This window comes from Cydia amplana, chromosome 3 (genome assembly GCF_948474715.1).
Source record: "Cydia amplana chromosome 3, ilCydAmpl1.1, whole genome shotgun sequence".
Taxonomy (NCBI): Eukaryota; Metazoa; Arthropoda; class Insecta; order Lepidoptera; family Tortricidae; genus Cydia; species Cydia amplana.
In genome coordinates, this window is record NC_086071.1 from 11516039 (window position 1) to 11539124 (window position 23086).

Here is a 23086-nt window from a genome sequence, read left to right on the forward strand (position 1 = left end):
TGTATGGGGTTCAAGTTTTAGTTTAAGCTAGGAATTTGAAACTTTGTGAAAATGTATTATATTAAAAAACAAGAAAAGTAATTTCAGCGTTTTCGAAAATTCATCCCCCAAGGTGGTGAAAAAGGGGTTGAAAGTTTGTATGGAGATCAAATATTTTTGTGAGTGTGGGACGTGAAACTTTGTATATGGGTATGTTATTATAAGACAGTAAAAGTAATTTCAGCGTTTTTGAAAATTCATCCCCTAACAAGGTTAAAAAGGGGTTGAAAGTTTGAATCCATTACAAATGCTTTGAAACTTCTTAGAAAGGCATAATAGCCGATTGCAAAAAAAGGAATTGCGACGTTTTAGGAAATTCAACTCCTAAGGGGGTAAAAAAGGGGATGAAACTTTGTCTTGGGGTGCAAATTATATTTTAAGCTAGGACCTTGAAACTTCGCAAAAAGGTATGAAATTAAAAAACAACAAAACTTATTTCAGTGTTTTTAAAAATTCATCCCCCGAGGTGGTGAAAAAGGGGTTGAAAGTTTGTACGGAGATCAAATATTTTTTAGAGTGCGGGACTTCAATCTTTGTATAAAGCCATATTATTAGATCTCAAGAAAAGTAATTTCAGCGTTTTCAAAAATTCATCCTTTAAAAGGGTTAAAAAGGGGTTGAAAGATTGTATGGGGTTCAAGCTTTAGTTTAAGCTAGGAATTTGAAACTTTGTGAAAATGTATTATATTAAAAAACAAGAAAACTAATTTCAGCGTTTTCGAAAATTTATCCCCGAAGGTGGTGAAAAAGGGGTTGAAAGTTTGTATGGAGATCAAATATTTTTGTGAGTGTGGGACTTGAAACTTTGTATATGGGTATATTATTTAAGACAGAAAAAGTAATTTCAGCGTTTTTAAAAATTCATCCCCTAACAGGGTTAAAAAGAGGTTGAAAGTTTGAATCCATTACAAATGCTTTGAAACTTTTTAGAAAGGCATAATAGCCGATTGCAAAATAAAGGAATTGCAACGTTTTAGGAAATTCCACCCCTAAGGGGGTAAAAAAGGGGAGTAAACTTTGTCTTGGGGTGCAAATTTTATTTTAAGCTAGGACTTTGAAACTTCGCAAAAAGGTATGAAATTAAAAAACAACAAAACTTATTTCAGTGTTTTTAAAAAAAATTCCCCCGAGGTGGTGAAATAGGGGTTGAAAGTTTGTACGGAGATCAAATATTTTTTAGAGTGCGGGACTTCAATCTTTGTATAAAGCCATATTATTAGATCTCAAGAAAAGTAATTTCAGCGTTTTCAAAAATTCATCCCTTTAAAGGGTTAAAAAGGGGTTGAAAGATTGTATAGGGTTTAATTTTTTTTTAAGCTACGAATTTGTCTTCGTAAAAAGTTATTTCATTAAAAGAGAAGTTTTTAAAAATTCATCCCCTATAAGGGTCCAAAAGGGGTTGAAAGTCTGTATAGGGTTCAAATTTTATTTAAAGCTAGGAACTTGAAACTTCGTACAAAGGTATTTTATTAAAAAACAAATAACCCTATTCAGCGATTTTAAAAATTCATCCCCCGAGGAGGTAAAAAAGGGGTTGAAAGTTTGTATGGAGATTAAATATTTTTGAGAGTGCGGGACTTAAATCTTTGTATAAAGCCATATTATTAGGACACAAGAAAACTAATTTCAGCGTTTTTAAAAATTCATCCCAATTCAGGGTTAAAAAGGGGTAGAAAGATTGTATAGGTTATAATTTTATTTAAAGCTAGGAACTTGAAGCTTTGTAAAAAGGTAAAGGTAAAGAAAACAAATTTCAGATTCTTTGATAATTCATCCCCCAAGGTGGTGAAGGGGGTCAAAAATTTGTATGGAACCCAAATATTTATTTGAGTGCGGGACTTGAATCGTTGTATAAAGGCATATTATTACAATACAAGAAAAGTAATTTCAGCGTTTTTAAAAATTCATCCCCTAAAAGTTTAAACAGGGGTTGAGAGTTGGTAGAGGGTTCAAATTTTATTTAAAGCTAGGAACTTCAAACTTCGTAAATAGGTAGTTAGGTAGTAGGTTTTATTAAATAGTGGACTTGGAAATCTTCTGGGGGTTGAGAGAGATTATATCGAGAACAATTTTATTCAGTTAGGGGCTTGAAACTTCGTAGCCAGGTTGTGAAAGACAAATCTCATGCGTTGTATAATAATTAACAAATGATTAACCGTCCCTACCTCGCTATCTTTTGCTGCATAATGTTCTAAACCAGCGGTCGGCAACCCGCGGCCCGCGGGCCGCATGCGGCCCGTGAGCCTGTCACTTGCGGCCCGCGAGCCTCCCTGGCTATTTTGTATGTAATATTGACAAACGACAATGTCTGATAAAGTCATAAATATTAACAAAGTGCGGCCCGCGTCAACTTCGTTAACTACTATGTGGCCCTTGGCTGCTAAAAGGTTGCCGACCGCTGTTCTAAACTAATGTAGAATGTATAACCACCAATATACAAATCCACGCGTACGAAGTCGCGGGCAACAGCTAGTGTTCACATATGTGTACCTTGTATACTTATAATGTTGTACATGATTGCAATGATTAAATGATTAATGAAGATTATACCTACTTACATACATATTAGACAAGATCGTTATTATTACGTTATTATCGATATTATAGTAATTTAGCATTTTTTTTAAATCTTTGACTTGTATTGTTTTATTACAATCAGAGAAGAAATAATACCTACAGACCTACACCTGGCGTGGTTAATGTCGGATTTGAAAAGTAGGTAATCGAGTATTGTTTCCTTATTAAATAGTTAAATATCTGGGTGACCGAGCTTCGCTCGGAAAACATATAATATTATTAATGTTTTAATATAATATAATTAAATATATATATATATATATATATATATATATATATATATATATATATATATATATATATATATATAAATAAATAAACAAGAATTGCTCGTTTAAAGGTATTAGATAGATAGATTAAGTTAAGAATGTTCATAGAAACGACATAGAGGAGTCGACACTGTTACTATGCGGAAAACTTGTAAAACCCATTGCTAGTGTAATGTGGTGAATGTCCACTTTTAGTGTTTAGCAGTAACGCTTTGGTTTACTGCGACATAAACGCATATTGCTTGTGTCAGCGCAACCTAACGTGTATAAAACAATAGGCATTTAGAGAATAAACGTTCAGAATGTTCTTATACTATCACACATAAGGTGTTTAACTTCCACTAACTCCTCACCCGACTCTGCTCGTCAATATAGCTACCATAGAAGAAACTTATAATATTTGATGGCGATCCAGACCAGTGAACCAACAAGGAACTAACACCCAAGAAAGAAGGAAAAATCAAGCAAGAAAAAAAAAAGAAGAACCACTTTTTCAACACCAATCCACGCAGTCAGAACCAACCAGCTTATCAAGAATCAAGAAACAACCTGAGAAGAACCAACCAACATCAAAAAGCGGAAACCGCGTTAAGAAAAGAAATTAAGAAGAGACGAAGAAGGAAGAAAGAAGAGCGTTGTCCAGGGTTATCCCGGCTCGCAAATCAAGAGGTGTCCAGGGTTATCCCGGCCCATTTCAAGAGGAGTCCAGGGTTATCCCGGCCCACCATCATAATCATCGGAAGCAGAGCCAGCCAGCCATATGAAGCGTCAAGCGAGTGCCATATGGAAATGCCAGCTCGCCAGGCCACGCCAGCAGCAGCAAGAATGCCGGTTGCGAACTCGCACCGGACCGAACGAAGACGAAGCCGAGGACGGCCAGCCACGCAGCAATAGGATGTAAATCCTACATGTAATTTATGATTTTAATTAATTTTCTCTAAAAGCCAGCATTTCTTTTTCCAATTCAGTAGCAGTCAAATTTAAATCATTCATAATTATTAAAGGTTGTCGCTAAACTCAATTTCGTTTCGAGCATACAAATTTTTCATAAGAAGTCATAATATAATATTAAATATAAAAGTGTCGAATAGTGTCCTCAATCATGTATGTTGCAATTTGCAGCGCGTGCCACGCGTTGTGCGCACGTCAACAGAAAATTTAACTAGGCCGCGAGACTTTGCCGCGAGTTAGAATATTTTAATAAGCGATGAATGAAATTTGATACATCGCATAACGATTAAATAATTAACAACTCAATTCAATAACATTATTTAATTGTTTCTTAGTAATGATTGATACTTTAGCTACGTGTCGGACTGATCACCTGATATAGGTACAGCGAAAGTTTGATTTATTACATCGTTTTTTTTTTAATTTTGGAAGTTAAATAATAATGTTTATTTTATAGAAAGCTTACAGTACGGTACAAGTTTGAAAGTTTTAAGGAGTTTAGGCACATTTATTTATAAAATGTGACCTTATAGCTAGAGCACTAGTCCTTCGTACTTGATCATAGTGTGATATACAGTATCCTCCGTGAAAGTTGTAGGAGACTTATTGTCTTAATGTATTTGTGTCTCTAGGTACAGGCAGAGCCGTACAGCCTGGCCTGATATGCCATTTTATAGAGTTGATAAAGGGTGACCATGCCCTAGGTGTTTATTGAAGAATTGCTATGGATAGCATTGATAGGTGAAGGGTGCGCATAGAGGCGCAACCCAGTTATGCCCTTGATCATAGTCGACCTTATAGGTGTCCGTGAAAGGCTTAACATTTAATACGGCATTAGTTTATTTTATTATCAGAATTATGGGAGATACCGTGACTATAAACAGCGAGAGTGAATATTTTAAAGTTGAATATCAAATGTTTTTAAATGTTTTAAAGTTGAATAGTAAATGTTTTAAAGATGAAGAGTAGGTAAATGTTTTTAAAGAAGGAGATTTATATTTTATGAGAAAAGGAAGTAAATTAATATTTTAACGTTTGAGAGATGACAACATTTAAAGTGATGATATTTTCTTATTAGCACAACGATTTTTTTTTCTTTTCCTTAATAGGACTACGACACTTACGACACATAAGAACCTAGCTAAATAAAGATTGTTTGCATTATACCTATATAATTTGTTAATATTTTTTTGTATTGTTTTCAGAAAAAATTGTAAACAAGTAACATGCGTTTAAATTTTTTCTTCTGTCACCCCGGCGGTGAGAGGAACTTTCGGGGGAGGTGTAATGTGGTGAATGTCCACTTTTAGTGTTTAGCAGTAACGCTTTGGTTTACTGCGACATAAACGCATATTGCTTGTGTCAGCGCAACCTAACGTGTATAAAACAATAGGCATTTAGAGAATAAACGTTCAGAATGTTCTTATACTATCACACATAAGGTGTTTAACTTCCACTAACTCCTCACCCGACTCTGCTCGTCAATATAGCTACCATAGAAGAAACTTATAATATTTGACTAGTAACAGAATGAAGACCCAAGTTGTAACTACAATATTATATTTATTACAGTCTAGGTACATTTGATTCGTGAATACTGGGAGTTCCGATGATAGGTAGGTATTACGTTATAGCGATATGAAAGCACCACCTACGGTAAAGATAGCATTTAGTGTTAACGTCGTGTCATAACAGTGCTATTATATTTACATATTATTGCATTAGTCATAGTTATCTACAATCAGCCATGAAGATTGCAATGTAATAATAGTTTTTCTCAAGGGACATAACCTATAAACGTGATCGTGACTAGATATTTATCGTACACATTGACAACTTGGGGATATTAATGATGTACATATGTTGAATATTGATAAATTGATTATGTATGTAATAAATAGTCTGAATCGCATTTAAAAAAAAAACAATATAATCGGTAATCGCTGTTTGCCCGAGAGAAAAGAAGATTGTCATGAAGTATAGTGGCAGCCGTACGAGCCCAATTTCAAAGAAGAACCGCAAATCGATGTACAGTTTAGCCATTGGCACACGCATACGAGGTCGAAACAATTTTTTTGACCCGCAGTTCCTAAAAAAATTTCCCTTAGGAAGGAAGTGCCGAGTCATTTTATTTTTTGTATGGGATTTTTTTTTCAGAAACCTATCGAGTGTAGTATTATATTAAAGGGCTTTTTGAGGCGATTCTAAAAATATACCACATCATTAGATTTCAGCCATTAATTTTATTAAAACAAAAATAATTTTCAAAACATACCAGGGGTGGGGTTAGATATCATGATATTAGTGATTTTACGTATCATTTGTGGTATATTGTACAAAAAAAATCAGGTATATCGTATCTGAAGGAGCAAATAGATATTTTGTGTGAAACAAACTATACCAACTGACGAAAAGGCGCAGTAAAAGGGTTAAAGAGGTATTCCCCGTTGGATACATGGATATTACGTATCATTTTATGATTAATATGTAGTTATGTACGGTATCTGCAGGTATAGTTCCATAAGTCTCGTAAAATAGGTACCGAAGTAGAACTGTGTCACTTTGTAATATTGAAAAATAAAAAAAAAACTTAATGAAATGATTTTCGAAATTGCTTTCTTGGGGTTAGATTTGAGGATATCCCGTATCATTTGTGGTATATTGTATGAAAAAAAAATCAGCCATATTGTATCTGGAGGAGCCCAAACTTACCAACCAAACGTAGAACCCGCGATCACGTTTAATACGACTTCCCGCATAATACGCCATTTTACGCCGGCCCCTGCAACTTTAGGCCTGTTTTCATTCATTTTTTCATGGTTAATACGACTCCCGTCCCGCCTAATACGCCATTAATGTTACCAACTTATGTATGCGGGTGAAAAAAATGGGGACTAACCATACCGTAGGTACTAATATTCCGCAAGGGGACGCGATTCTGGCGACACCTCCACTTGTCCAGATCAGAAAATTGGTCCGCACATCAATTCTGTCTGTGCATTCGGAAGTCGGGGAAGTAGGAGGGTGTGCGCCCCGCCCGTAAGTCGCATCGCATCACGCCCGGAACCAGTGTTGGCTGTTTTTCTTAAAGTTAAAGGCCGAGCCACACCGGCTGCGTGTGCAGCACACTGCGTGGCGTGCGCTGCGTGACGTGCGCAGCACCCCTGTCACATCGGGTGACGCGCACGTCACGCAGCGCACGCCACGCAGTGTGCTGCACACGCCACGCAGGTGCACGCTGCAGCTCAGTCATGCGTGCAGTAAAATAAAATACTCCTGCGACAGTACCTACATCATGTGACTCCCGTTGCAAATGGAAGCAGCTCACCTAATGCCGCCATTGCAATTATTACACATATAACATGCCTGGTTAATACCTAACATCGATTTGTTCCCACAGGCCAAATTATTTATATAAAACGTATTTTTTTGTAATCTTTGTGCTATGTTGTAAATATACATTCGTATTGACGAAAGATTTTAATTAGTTTTTCTTTTATCACTGAATCCATATTAAAAACCAGCACGCGCACCGACCGAGTTGTAAATAAATACAAGCGAGCTGCGCGTGTACACGCACAGCACCTATGCAGCACCGAGCTGTGCGTGTCCGAACCTGCTCGGTTCGCCCTCTCATAGGGATCGCAGTTAAACACAACGTCATCACTGCACGCAACGAAGCGACGTTGCCGCTCCGCTGCGTGGACGCGTGCACGCAGTACGCAGCCGGTTTGTCTCGTCGGAGCTGCGTTGCGTGCAAGTCACGCGTACGCGCACGTCACGCACACGTCACGCAAGCGGTGTGTCCTCTCTTATGTGTTTTCGTATTCTACAACGCAGCGGGACGCGTACGTGTACGTGCACGTCACGCACACGCATCCGGTGTGGCTTGGCCTTAACTGTTACACACCATCTGCACGTTAGTGTTATTGACAACCGTCGGTCGTATTGTTATGCAATACGCCGTTACCTAACTATTTTTAATGTGTTTATTATCTCCCTTAAAGTTTTTGGTTAATATCTTTTGTCGTGTCCTTATCGGTCTGAGAATGCGATGCCATCTGCTTGACCGCCTAATGTTGATTTATAATCTTTGTTGGGTCTTCCATTGTAAGTAAATAAACAAATGACATGAAATATGTAATACAAAAAAAATCACGTTTAATACGATTTCCCGTTTAAGACGCTTTTTTTACTAGGTCCCTTCCATGAATCTAGTATTTTAACTGAATAGGGCATGAGCGGTGGGGATAACTGACTGAACGGGATAGTCTTATGTATCTTTCACTAGGAGTAGCAGAGAAAGCGCTATTATTGTTTGTCCTTGTCACAGTCTCACATTTTGGATTATGGTGGGTAACAAATAAATTCGACCAATCATAGCGTCGCATTGCGTATGTTTTGTCCCTCACGGAGGCACGCGTAGACCACTTCTACAGGATCCTAACTTCTATGGTCCCTTCAGAATCGTCTTAAGTAGGTTTTACAATACAATACAATACAAATCCTCTTTATTGCACAACCTCAGAATAAATGTACATGGAAACACAAATAATACATGAAGACAGAGGTTTTACTGTAGGGTTAGTTGTTGATCAATGGAACACAAAGTTCAAGCCTTTCTATCTCTGGTGTTTTTAAAGTTACGAGTGTGACATTTCGCATGAAGATAAACAATTTAGTTGGCTATCGTAAGGCATTCAAGGTTTCTACTTATCTTTAACAGTTTCTGTATTGTAAACCTTTTTTTGAAAAATGAGTTTTGTTTCATTGTGTCCTTGTGCATGTTTTCAATGCAACACTCTAATTTTTACAGTGAAACAGATGTAATATATATAGTCTACCACGAAACATCCTTAATAAACATTGAAACGTTGTAATAAATAAGTTACATTAATACATACATCCTTTCAATCAATTAATGAGAAAGGAAAGGAGAAAATAGTGGTAGGCTGAAATTTGTTATTTAAAAGGTTTCCGAAATATGGAATCGTTATAAGATTGCTGAAATATCTAAAAGCGAAAGACTTGTTTCATTGTACGCACACCTAAGTTTCATTGTGAATCGAAAATCTGGTCGGCACTTACGGCATGCTGCGAGAAAGGCACCTTTTATGTCCACGGAGCATGATTGCCAACTAGGTGGACGCGGGAGGGTTTTAAGCATCTCCATGCTCGATATCATACACTTTCTTGCAACATAGTGTTTATAAACGACTGTTTCAATGTTAGACATGTAACCTTAACCTTGCCATCAATGAAACATTCAACATATAAACTATCCTATCTCAGCCATTTCTAAAGTTAAGTATCTTATATTTTTTCATATGATAGACAAATTATTATCAATTTTCATGGTATTTTAGTTTTACAAACTTCGGACATAGTCTTTAATTAATTAAAAAAATAATGAGTTTGTTTCATTGTGTACTAATACTGGTGTTCAGTGAACATCATGTTTCCTTGTTTACTACATAAAAATGTTTCATTGTGAGACTAGGGGGTGTTTTTTGAATCAATTAAAAAAACTGCACCAAAGAGTGAAAGAAATTTAAAAATATTTAGCTCCAAAGTAACTTTAATACACATAGCACACAACAAAAAATTAAATAACGCCAAACTAGACTCTATATCTTGGTAAAAAATTGCGAAACATAAATGAAAAATATTACTTTTGTCGCACGAATTCACAATAACGCTCGTAGCAACGTGCTCCTTCTCCGAGGCGCGCTCGCATATTGGGGAGGTGCTGGGGGTCCCTGAGCCTGCCCTTGCTTGACAGACGGCACTAGCTGATAACACCTAGTTTCCGAGATATCGCAAAGTTTCACTGTGTACGATTGTTTCAATGTTCGACAAGTGACCCTATGTTTTGAAAATTATTTTTTAAAAAATGGCTGAAATGTAATGATGTGGTATATTTTTAGAATCGGCTCTAAAATCCCTTTCATATAATACCACACACGATAGGTTTCCAAGAAAAAAAGTTTTTTTTTTCTATACAAAAAATTAAATGACTCAGCACTCCCCTCCTAAGGGAATTTTTTTAGGAACTGCGGGTCAAAAAGTTTGTTTTGACATCTAGTATGCGTGTGCCAAGTGGCTAAACTGTATTTATTTATTTATTTAAACTTTATTGCACAAAAGAATAACTTAATGTACAAAAGGCGAACTTAATACCATGAGGCATTCTCTACCTGTCAACCTTCTACTGTACATCGATTTGCGGTTTTTTTATGCGTACGGCTACCACTAGTAGACACGAAAACCATTTTTAGTTGGTCACGCTAAATTCCGTATGTTTATAATTTTTTACAATTTTTTTTTGTCGTTTATTGTAGAATCTATGACGGTTTCAGTAGCTTAATAATTGAAAGTAAGGTGTATTCGGATAATAGGCTACATTCCTACTAGTCAAATCAGCTTCTTTTTTAGAACTGTCAAAACGATTTGCTAATATGGAATTTATATGAAAACGAATGTAGTGACGTCACGGTAAACTCACCTACTTTTTATATTTCAGTCCGATTTATTAAATACAAATTGTGTTTAAAAATAGCTGCTGTCTATGTTTTTCTAATAATTATTTTATCTGGTGCTTTATTTCGTGCATGGTTTGAAATAATTTATTTTAAGTCTCGGAGTAATAATCCAATATGGAGTGGTGACACGCACTAATTTCTATGTGAAAAATTCTGCCGTTTTCGGTGCGGGGGGCGAGGAACGCACACAAATAATGTAAACACTAATGCATTTTTTGCATGCGTCGCTACACACGCACACGACAAAATTATCAAACACTAGCATAAACTATATTCACACAAATACAAGAACAAACACAGACAACCCTGTCCGTGAACGAGATGATGTCAGTTCTAAGTAATCGTAGAAGTGCGAGGGACTTGTCGATAATATTGTCGATATTTTATTGACGGAATTTTAACTGTCTGCTTTAGTCAATTATAACCATCAAAAACATTACATGTAAAAAGGTGCAAGTCTCGCAACGCTTCTACTACAAAAAAGTTTTGAGATGTAATGCTGATGTGAAACCAAGTCGGTTATTTTAATCAGTGCCAGGGGGTGTTAAAACCGTATCAATAAGATATCTTTAATTTGTAATACGTATAATGACTTGGCCATCGCACGGCTGCATAATGACATAAGGATCATCGTCACCTATTAAAAATAATTCTAATTGAACATAACGCTAGCGCTAATTGCAGTTTGAGCATTACATATATTTACGAGTACGGTAAGAGTAAAGCATTATGTGCGATTGCCAAGTCATTATATGTATTACAGAGAAAAGATATCTTATTGATACGGTTTTAACACCCCCTGGCACTGATTAAAATAACCGACTTGGTTTCACATTAGCATTACATGTCAAAACTTTTTTGTAGTAGAAGCGTTGCGAGACTTGCACCTTTTTACATGTAATGTTTTTCATGGGATCTCATCTCTTTTTGTAGACAGTCCTTCTTTCGGGTACTCATACCCATACTATGTATACACATATCATAACTAAACACATCTTTATTCATACTCACATCGTACATACATCGTAGTGTACCTTTACTTTACCTACTATTTGTAGGAACTGCAACAGTAACTTTGTAATAGCATATATTTATATGGAATTACAAACTTACTTATGCAGTTCTTAGATATTTAAAACGTGACTGATATTGCAATATTTTTAGGTTTTCGATGGCTTGATAAGCTGAAAACTACTTATGTTTAATATTTATTGCATCTTTTGGAAATCTAAAAAAATAAATCAAAATAACAATATATTTATAATGTTCATATAGATTTTATCGATATTGGTTTTTATGGTGTCCCAACACTAACTATGGTAGAGTGATACCAGAGTAATAAATTAAGAGTGCCTATTTATGGAAAATGACGGCAGCAAATACCTTAAAATAAATAAATTGCAATACAAACATGGGACGTGTCAAATAAAAAATATACGATAGAAACTAAGAGAAAAATGAATTTTCAAACAGTAGTAGAGTAGGTGCGTTAGTTTTCGTCCAGCTCTAGTTTTCGTCCACTTGACGAAATTGAATATAAATCTACATTGCTGCACAAATTTGGACTTAATGCAATCCTTAATGTCGAGACAATATATATATATATCTATCTACATAAAAAATGTATTTGGCAAGTAGCAAATTAAATATCAAATATGTTATTTGCTAATCTGTCATGTGGACGAAAACTAGAGACTAGAGCATGGACGGAAACTAGCACAATGACCCTATATCGGTAATATCACGTTATTTATGATTTATACTATTTATTTCATTGAATGGATTATGTTGATATAAAAATAAGGTGTTATAGAAAAATAATGTGTTATATAAATTATATAACAATAAGCAACGCAAATTAGAAGTTAGGTATACCTAATGAATATTTAGAAAGTCTTCTTTAAATTTTACCCTAAATTAGATCTAGTACCATGAAGTGGTATCACTTTCAGATTGACAATGTTTTTTAGTTTTTTGCTAAATTAGTGCACTATTTCATAATATTTACATGTAATAGTACTTACATATGAAAAGAAACGTGTTTTGTAAGTACGCTAGATGTTTCCGATCGGTTTTTACAGGAGAAAACGCTACAATTCGGCATTTTCTGCTCCTAACATTCCGCTTAGACTGACGTTTGCTGAATGGCGTATGACGTATGGCAACTAGTTTTATATAACCTCCTTGACCGGTGGCCGCCGACTTTTGGCAGAGGGGAACGCCTGTTAATGGCGGTTCCTGTTGGTTTATTATTCCGAGTTTTAAGTACAGGAAACATCCCTATTTCGGAAATTGGGTAATGCCGAAAGTCCTTTAAACTTTAAACATCACTAATTTTCTTTTGGTATTAAGTTTCCTTTTTTCGGAATTATTCGATACTTTTTTAGTGTTTTCCTTTCGGAGTTTCAGTTGCATAAGATATTTTGCTACTAAACGTGATAGGAAGAAAATAGAAGAGATGGTTGCACTTCCTATATCATCTACATGTATGTCATGCGTCACTCTCGCACTTACATACTTCTAAGAAAGTGAGTTTTTTTTCGCCCAATTTTTACATACGAAACGTACTAGCTACCCGTAAATAAATATTGTTCACACTCGACGTACCTACATATTTCATAGTAACATTTTGCCAACTGTAGTAAAGTGTTGCAACACATCTGTTATCGTACCTATTACAACATAGGTATAGGCATTAGGCACCATATATGTAGTATGTGTTGGAAGTGGCCTATCGGGTTTGTTGGCTAGTATCACTGTACTGTAGTTACAAATAACAGTAGGCAAATGATAGTTTATGGTCCTGATAATGTCTGTCGTAACTTCTACATATAGTTTTATCTTTAAATTGTACATTAAATTTCGTCCTCCTGAAAGGAAAATACCTATTAATTATCCAACCATGAAGCTTATTAAATAGTTATAGAGTCTGTGCGGAAAGAGAAGAGTCGTGGAATGTATGGGGCCCAATACATTCCACGACTCTTATCTTTCCGCACAGATCCTAATTGTCACACTTGGTAATCATTCTTCAATCGCAAATGTTACTGTTGACAGCTGACAGATTGTATCAATTCATTCAAATTTAAAGCCTTCATTCGTTCTAATTCTAAGCTTCTGATGGACGAAGGATAACAAAACATGCTCGTCATTAGGTATTAACTTGAATTACAAGTTCGATACAGGGCCATCAAACCCAATGATTAAGGAACCTTGTCTTTAAGGGTCAGGGACCCATGTTATATTTTCAAAGATATTAAGTTGGTTATTTAGATTTCTAGTGTACTAATCCACGAATCGTATGAGCCCCTGGTACACGTACTTATTTATTTCTTTACCTTGTACCTACAGTAATTCTTTGTCAAAGCTCTTGAAGCAGCAATCGATTATATTGGGTTGAATTATATGTATTAGGGCCGGCGTTAGCGTCTCGGTTTTCGTTCCACAGTAAACAGACCGCTCGACAAAAGCAACAGGTGACGCAACGAGCCATTAACGACCGACTTTGAGCCTTCCATTAGAGAAGGATTCCGCACATCAACAAGAATTGTAAAAGCTTGGCTAGAAACTACTAGGAAAAATCCAGCTCTATGCCCCATGCCCCAACTAGTTGCGTCGTGTTATTTCCGAGGGGATTTCCCAATAAAAGTTTTATGTACAGTGCGCTGCGGTTGTTTTCAAAATTAGGCAGGTTTTTAGTATTAGTAGGTAATACAAAAAAAATAAAATAAATATTTAAGTGCTCCAATAAACGTGTTTTTTTGCCGTTTTTTGCGTAATGGTACGGAACCCTTCGTGACTCGCACTTGGCCGGTTTAGGTAGTTTAGCTAGGTAACTAACAACCGAATCACATACAACACAGAAAACATCACGTATGAGAACTGTACTCGTCATAACAAAGCGTACTCTAAAGGGAACGAGCCACAACGCAAGTAAAGAATGGCCACACAACGGTGGGAACAACATTGACCCAGTCCAGCGTTCAAAACAAAACGACTTTTAAGCTGTAACAGCAATGAGTCCTTAAGCCTTTCTCTCTTGGCCAGCGGTGGTAAGGTCCGCGATAACTGCGTCGCGGAACCTTAATAAATATCGTCGCAGACAATGGGCCGCGATCGCGACCCGTTCAGTACAACGAAAGTGATTTGAGAGCTGATAACCCACTCTTCGCTGTTTGCGTACCGGCTTTCTAACATTTTCCTTCATTTCATATCTCGCTGTGACGTCAGAGCCTTTAGTCACGGCTCTGTATCCTTTGTTGTGACATACCTATAGTGAAAAAGGGAATGTCGACAGTTGGATTGGAACCCGTAGGCATGGGAACAACAGACAATGGGCCGAGTAACTCAGCGCAGCGAAAGTGATTTGAAAGTTTAATACGAGTCATTCGGTAAACACATGTTTCCGCTCTACTATACTTAGTGCTTCTACTACTCATAGCATGCCATTAAAAAGTGTGCTTGCAATAAACCACAAACACATACCTATATTTGTATTTAAGTAAGGCGTGGTCATACTGGTCATAAGGAAGAAATAGCTATTTTAAATAAACACATTATTTATACTCCTATTCGTCGCGCAGACGGGTAAATACAAATTTACAGTTGGGTACTTATGTAAATAATTTAAGGGAGAAAAATTCAGGCGCATTTACACTTACATCAATTAGGTATATTACGAGAGTACCAAGTAAAAAAAAAAAGTGTCCTTCGACGACGCCAGCGGTATACTCGTAGCAGACTTAGGTACAATACAAATCCTCTTTATTGCACAACCTCAGAATAAATGTACATGGAAACACCTAAATACAGGTACCTATTACGTGACAATATACTTTTTGTCACTGTTCTAAAGGTCACAGTCAGACAAGCATTGTCAAACGGTGCAGGGTACCTTGGTCGTATCCAGATCATTGTCGGGGTTCCCCTGAGAGTCTAGTTGCAGAGTTCTAATCTGCAGTTGGCACTAAATTGGCAGTGGAAAGCAGGATGAATAAATTTAGCGTTAAATTAACGAATCGCGCGGCGCAACTTTAGATTTCGCAGTTCGCACGCTTGCTTGGAGGTTTGCTGATACGGTTGCATATTAAGGCCAGGGTCACTTTTAGGGTTGCCAACTATTTTTTGGTGGAATATAGTATTTTACAGAATAACGTATCAAAAATATAGTACATTTCAAAAAATATAGTACTTTTAGATAAAATACTAAACATAAGTGTAATATACGTTTAATCAGAAATATAGTATTTTAGCGTACTATATATTTTTCCAAAAATATATAGTACAGAGAGCCAAAATATAGTACAATACTATATAATATAGTACGGTTGGCAACCCTAGTCACTTTATATGTAAGTTTCGATAAAAAGTGGCCCGTTTTCATTTCTCTTTAGTGTACTAGGTATTTACAAATAACTAGTATCATAATATGGTAAGCTACATAAATTGTTTTGACCGTCGAGAAGTTCACTTTTGGACACCTGCCCTAGTAGCACGGTAGCATTTTTATAGTTTATCACCATGCCTGTCACGTTCTAACAAGTATGTAAGTGCGAATGTGACGGGCATAGTGATAGTCGATAAAAATGGAACTGTGCTGAGCCCGCTGATATTAATTAACCCTGTAACCTGTAAAAAGTCACGTTTTTTAAATGTGACTGATTAATTGGGCAATGTATTGCGCTGACTTAAACATTTACTAAATCAATTGACGACTAAGTACGGTTTGTTGAACTTTGTTGTACATAAATAAATGTGCTGGTGATTATATTTACACGTCAGTCATTACACCGGTGACCGAGGAGAGGCGTATGAAGAAATATTGGAAAGCGTTTCAAGAGTGGACGTGACCAACTGACCAATGGATGAGTAAAGAGACAAAACCTAGACTCCTCGTGGCAAATCTGAACTGACGCAATAGACAGCAATTATCCACTGTGACCTGCTACTAAAGAGTGTTGAGAGAGTTTAATAAAGAATATTTCGATTTTAGAGTATGTAACAGGACTGTTTGCTTATATGTATTTAGACGTGACAATAATTTTCTGTAATATTTTTTCTCGGCTAGTTTGTATAAAACAACGTTAACGTTAACTGACTCCCAGGAAAGCCCCGCCGGCGCCAATGTTCCAGTAATTCTATCAAGTCACCCGTCGAACGGAAATTGCCTTAATTTTTAGAATCTGTAGAAATAGGGCATGCAGGTTCTTGAACCCGATGTCTGACGTACTAACTTTCTATATACAGTATATGCAAGTATGCTATAAAGGTACAGTCAGCTGCAGAGATAGTTGACCCCCAAGCAAACAAATATATATGCAGGGGGTCTGTTAATCTCTGCAGAAAAAAGTCCGAAGCCTCAAACAAACGCTACTATGCCATTTTTTTTTGCAAAGATGTGTTAATTTATTATAAGTAGCTTGCCTCATCACTCTCCATACATTATTATGAAATCATTCATTGGCCCTTCAATTACCAAAAATCGAAATTTCATTGGCAATGTTCTTGAAAACGCCAAGTGAACGATGAAATCGTTAAATTTACTTGTTAGTTCGGCTTGGTAAACACCATTGAGCCTATCTTAATTCGCTGTTACATCACCACCATAAATACGTCCATAAAACCTCACGTTTTAAGGGCTATAATGAAGTCAGCATACTAAATTTAATAATTATTATTTGAAACATTAACATGACGGTACTTCTATTCTAACGTTACATTCCAATTTTTTATGTTTTACGAGTTGTACTCTAAGAACCAATAGGTGTAATTATTTAGTCGGTATTGTCTCTGTGATTGATGAATTCGATGATGCAAGCCAAGCTGGTCATCAAACATTCGAGTAAACCGGAGGGTCGCGGGGGAGGGACGTGAGTCACGGCCCGAACTAACCACTTGTGGAAAAGCACTAAAGGATTTACTCGCCTATTAAGGAAAATTTACGCACCGTCATTTTGGCAATGGACTAACATAAAATATCCTGATCCATATAATCGGTTACTCACTATACTACTTTTTTACTATATGTAGAATGAGGGGACGCGGTAAGACCATGTTGTCTAGTAGAAGTCAATACATCGTTTCGTTACTATCTAACATTAACCCTTTGACCGCCGTTGGCATGTATACAAGACAACGATAGAACGATACACTGGCGCCGCTGTCTTGTGTACAAGACAAAAATTCAACCGCTCGGTAAATGTGGAAAACATATCAATTATATTTTTTTTTACACTCATGTTAATGTTTTAGGTCCTTGTTTAAAAAAAAAATTGCATTTATTGCAGCTATAGAAATCCATTCTTTTATAATAAGGCTCTCAAAAAAATTGCTCCAGATTTCAACATTTTTTTTGTTCCTCGTCGCCGTTGTCTTGTATACAAGACAGCTAGGGATGGGAATGTTAACTCGATATGAGAATATTCAAAATAAATATCAAATCGCAAATCTGGTTTTATTTAAGCATTTGAACACTTGTTAAATGCCAATTGGTGGTAACTAGAATACGTAAAACGAGACGAGAAAGACAGGCATTAACTATAGCTGAAGTTCAGGGAGCTTCTTCAGCTGTTGATAGTAGAGTCAGACAAGTAAATCTGTCCTTATGGTTTATTTGCAAAACAAAAGATTCATTTTAAGATGATAGTGTAGTGGGGAGTGATACCCTGTAGTGACCGCTTCGCACAAGAATGGTACAGGCGGACGCTAGGACTATATAGTCAGTGTCGCCTAACTATGAGAATGTTGTATATTTGAAATTGACGAAAAATTGTCATGGTGGGGAGGATGTAATACGGGAACTGAGAAGCTCATCTAAGGAACATGTCGAATGTGAAACATGCATTCCCGAACATTTCCGATCCCCACCCTTTTCCAATATTATTGTTCTTCACTCATTGACAATTCAATTAACCCACGTGCAATTTTCCCCAATGCAGTTCCGGTACTTAAATTTATATTATCGACACACGATGCGCGGCTCTAACGTTACGCTTATAAAGTTTACGTACCGACAAGCGCTTACGCCGTTGACCTAGAGACTATTATTACATAATCCGCGCGGAAACAGTCCTTGTCGGCTGCACTGCGGACAGTCCATGCGCGCCGTTGTCTTGTATAAACGACTTCTTGTACAGCCTAGTGCGGTGATATTACGTCATGAATCGATATTGTTTAGTGGTTGTTTTTAATGATAAAGACCTTTATTTTTAACATTGTCGTGTGTAAAAAATATGTTAATTTTTGGCATTTTCGAAATAAATTAAAGTTGGATAAGAACAAAGCCAAATTGAGAAGATTTTTACCATAAATTGTAAATATCGATATCACTATTTGCAATCCCTAAACTTTTTATTAGTTGTTTACTTAAAATTTGCTCTGGCGTGTGAGTGAGCGTCTTTGCGGACTAGGTCCGGCGGCCAAAAGGTTAAAAACGCGGTAAGTACGGTAACTTATGTTACTTAGGTATGTGACTCGACATGTTTTTTTTTCAGTGTACTTTATGCGAGGGATCAAACTTATATGTATAGGTATAATTATAGTGACAGCTAGTGTCCAAATATATCGCAACACCCCTTTACGTTACAGTATATTAATGAGGGTTACAAATGTTACAATTTAGAATTGTTTACTCGTGTTTCCTTGGTAGTAAAACTTAATGCCAGTTTATGTACACATTATATAACAAAACAAACTGTGAAAGTGATTTCTTTTAATGTTAAGGTCATATTTATAAATATATTTTTATGGATAGTTGTCATCAAACATTGTAAGTATAGCGTTGAACTACAAGCAATCCTACCTCATTTATTATTAACTTACTTCCAATTTCCAATTGTGGTTGAATACAAACTCTAATAACACCAATAATTTCACAATTTGCCTTCAGCAATTTTACAAACTACGGCAAATTCTTACAATTTGACTGCGACATAAATAAGAAGAAAAGTTTTTTTTACTTGAAAAAAAAAATTAAGTGTTATTTTTAAGTAAGTACCTAAAAAAATATAAATTGAGGTCTCCAACGGGCTGAGGCAGCTTCAACAGGAGCGACTATTTATGAATTTATAACTTTGAGTCACGCGAAGTCTATTGCCAATATAACCACTTATTTGCAACGCTACCAATTGAACTTATTACAATCTGATGATGTTGATACAAACCGTTCGAAGGACCGACGCACACGGCCCGCATAGCATAGTATATTTCTTTAGGTAGTTAAATACACGTAAACCGCGTGTTTTTACATTTTCGGGTACTGAAATCATTTACTAGTTAACCAACCAATACAAAACTGCTTAGATCTGTCTATTTGTTCCTTATCCTTTTGACTTTAACCTATTTTACTAAGGTGGTGTAATGTTTACACCTACCCTCAAATTGCTAAACATTGGGTCCCGTTTTACGGTTATGGTTTGTTTACATTTTGTTAACAACCTGAAGAAATACACTATAACTGTTATGATTTATTCATATGGGTAAGGTGACCGGTAAATACAAGACCTCTACCTGTGTTTGGGTTTTTGACACAAAGACTTTTGGGTCATCTAAGTTGATGGGTGATAGGTATGGTCATACAGTACATTTTGTGATTTTCGTATAAGTAAGCTAGATACAAAATGACGTAGTCGTAAATAAGATACAATAACGTAATTTGCGTAAACAAATAAGAGCGCGACTGAATGGGCGTATTCTGGTGCGCCTGACGTCCGTGCCGTACAAGTCACAGACTTAAATCATCATCATCATCCTGGCGTCAATCCCAGCTGCTTCCGACTCCTTCGTGTCCACTTTGCCCGATCTTCGGCGTCCCTGGTGGTGAGTCCGTTGGCACGCATGTCCTCCTTAACGACATCAGCAAGCCATCGCTTCCTGGGCCGGCCTTTTCTTCCCGTACCGGGAGGAGGCGGCATGGCCAGGCATTTGTTACCCACGTAACTTGCCGGTCTGCGCGAGACGTGGCCATACCAACGAAGGCGGCACTCTTGCAGTTTGTCAGCGATGTCACGGACGCCAAGACTACCCCGGATGTGGGCGTTTCGGACGCGATCCTTGCGTGAAACTCCGCACATCCACCGCAGCATCTTCATTGCCGTGACACCCAGTTCCTGCTTGTGCCGCTCTAGTAAAGGCCAAGTCTCGCTGCTGTACAGAAGGGCAGGTCTAATGATGGTCTTATAGACCTGTCCCTTCAATTTATTAAGTCACAGACTTAAATATACCATAGATAAAGCAAATATCACGATTTGTATTGAAACCAAGCATGCCGACTTTTTACCACCTACTGTGACGTCACAGCCGCAATTTAGTGATGGGAAATCCTACCCGATTCAAAGACACCGATGCCCCTCTGCCCCGCTACGATTCAACTGTCTTGCTCATACTCATAGATTTTATATCTGCGATCCCGCTCGCTCACTTCCCGCTCCCCCGCGAACCACGCCAAAAATCGAATAGTACGCCGAGTAGTAGCAATGTGAGAGGACGCGCTTTTGAGCGGTTTCATTCTGTCGACGCTGGTGGATACCTTCGCGTAATCTCAAGTAAGTTTGTTAAAATATTAAGTATATTCGTTGATATTTTATTGAAACAGGAGAGATTAGTATAGAAGTGCAAGGTAAGAAACATAATTTTAGATAACCTAAAAATCACAAATCGATTAACGTGAATGTCATCGATTTTCTGACGGACGAATGACATTTAATGGAATCATTAGATTCCTAAATAATATTTGAATTGAATTTTAAAAATAAAACTATTATTATTCTAACAAAAGATTGTATCTAATACTTTTTTTATATGTATAGGTATAAAATTTATACAATTTTAATTTTTTTGGATATAACTCACTAAGTATATATATGTGGTATCTAATCCTTTGAATTATTATATTTACATATATCTAAAATTACAAATAAAAATCATAAATTAAAAAAAAGACAAAACGCTTCAAGTCGTTCCTGGTGCAAAGGTGCCCATGATGCTCGCAGCATTACCACGCTGGATCACCACGGACAGCCTTTGCACGAGGAACGACTCGAAGCGGGGGCCTTCCCCTTTCTGTCTGTTCAAATTACCCTCCTTTTTTAATAATAACGATTACATTGTTTTTTTTTTTATACTAGATAATATCATTCGTCTGTTCGAAATCGAATAATCGATTAGAATCGATTATTGATATTGTAGAACGAACAACACTAGTCGCTAAATTTGACGGACGAATGAGGAATGGCCTGTACCACGAAGTCGAAGCGATGCGCGACAGTATCGCTGTTACGATATTCATCGACTCTTTAACACACAACGTCAGATCAAACGCTCAAAGCAAACGCGCAATGTAATGTAAATATAGTTTTGTAACGTTAATCTACAGTTACTTAGGTATATTATTGGAAACACAACTTGGAATACTTAAAAAAATGTTCTAAAATGAATTTACGCATAATATCATTTTAAAATTCCTTACCTGTGATAGGAAATATGTCCTTGCCCTTGGGTGCTTGCAATTTTTGGGCTGTTGCAGTTACTTATCACGCAACGAGGCATTTTTTATTTTTTTACGAACTACCGGCTGCAACAACTGACGCGCGTGGACTGTCAGTAGCGACGGTCAACCTCGACGATTCGTCGGGGTTCGGACACGCAAAGTAGATGCATTTGCGTCATCTAGGTATATTTAAGTCTGTGGTACAAGTATTGCTATCTGGCGCTTCACTTTCTCCGATCCGGTATGTAGGTAGGCGAGTCGAAGCTGTGGAAGTGTACCTATGTCATCGTTACGTGGCGGATCTATCGGACTCGCAGGCAATGTGAAGGTCGGGACATTCACTGGCCTCACTGCTCGACCCGTTGACAATGCGACCAGGTACTCATTAATGCGATTTATCACGCGTGATGGCAAATACTGCTAAGTACCTATACTGACTGCCGGATATTCGAACGGTTTATTGAGACGGTCGATCCAATGAAAATAGTGCCGTGTGTGAAGCGCTCGGCTACTTAAGTTGTGTTTAATTCACGTTTGACTGTCACTTTCCTGGCAAAATGTATGGAGTTTGACATAGATCGTCAGTTTTGTGACGATTGCTAACCGCCAGTTAATGGTACACAGTTAAGTGAAAACACTTGTGGCTACTATTTCCTTGAATTGTAAGTATCATTGCCAAGAAATAATTGTGTTGTAATCTTTGCCTCGCTATTATTGTTTATATTATTAGTCAAGTAAGGCCATAAAAGCGTATTAAATGTTTTATGACCTTCATAATCGTCTGTCAAATCTAACAAACCATTGATAATCGTTTTCTCTATCCGTCATATAAGTATTTTGACATTTCTGTTTGTTAGAAAAAGACAAAAATTTAACAAAGGTTTAAAAAAAATGATGCTTAGTTTTATGATTAAGGGGGGAGGGGGTTTATTGATGTTTCAATCGGAAGAAATTATTCAGTAGTCAGGTACTCGTATCTACTCGAATAATATTATGTTTCTTTAGATCGCAAAGCTGCACTTCGTGCTCTCATGCTCTGCTCTAGGAAAGCTTGTTTGCATAGATCGGTGTTATTTATATCTGTGGGTTAATGGGAGATCTATCATTTATAGTGCACCAATAAGCCGGAACGGTATCATACATGCGCGTGCCGCCCCGCGGTCGAGTCTATTTACCGATTCAAATAACACTGACCCAAATTAATTTTATCAACTGCAACATAA

General features: G+C 36.9%; 1 protein-coding gene across 1 annotated transcript in view; it reads right to left on the reverse strand.

Annotated features, from left to right (window-relative positions):
- Window positions 1-23086, reverse strand: part of LOC134662530 (phospholipid-transporting ATPase VB) — a 102529-nt gene that overhangs the window by 36551 nt on the left and 42892 nt on the right. The window lies entirely within an intron of this gene.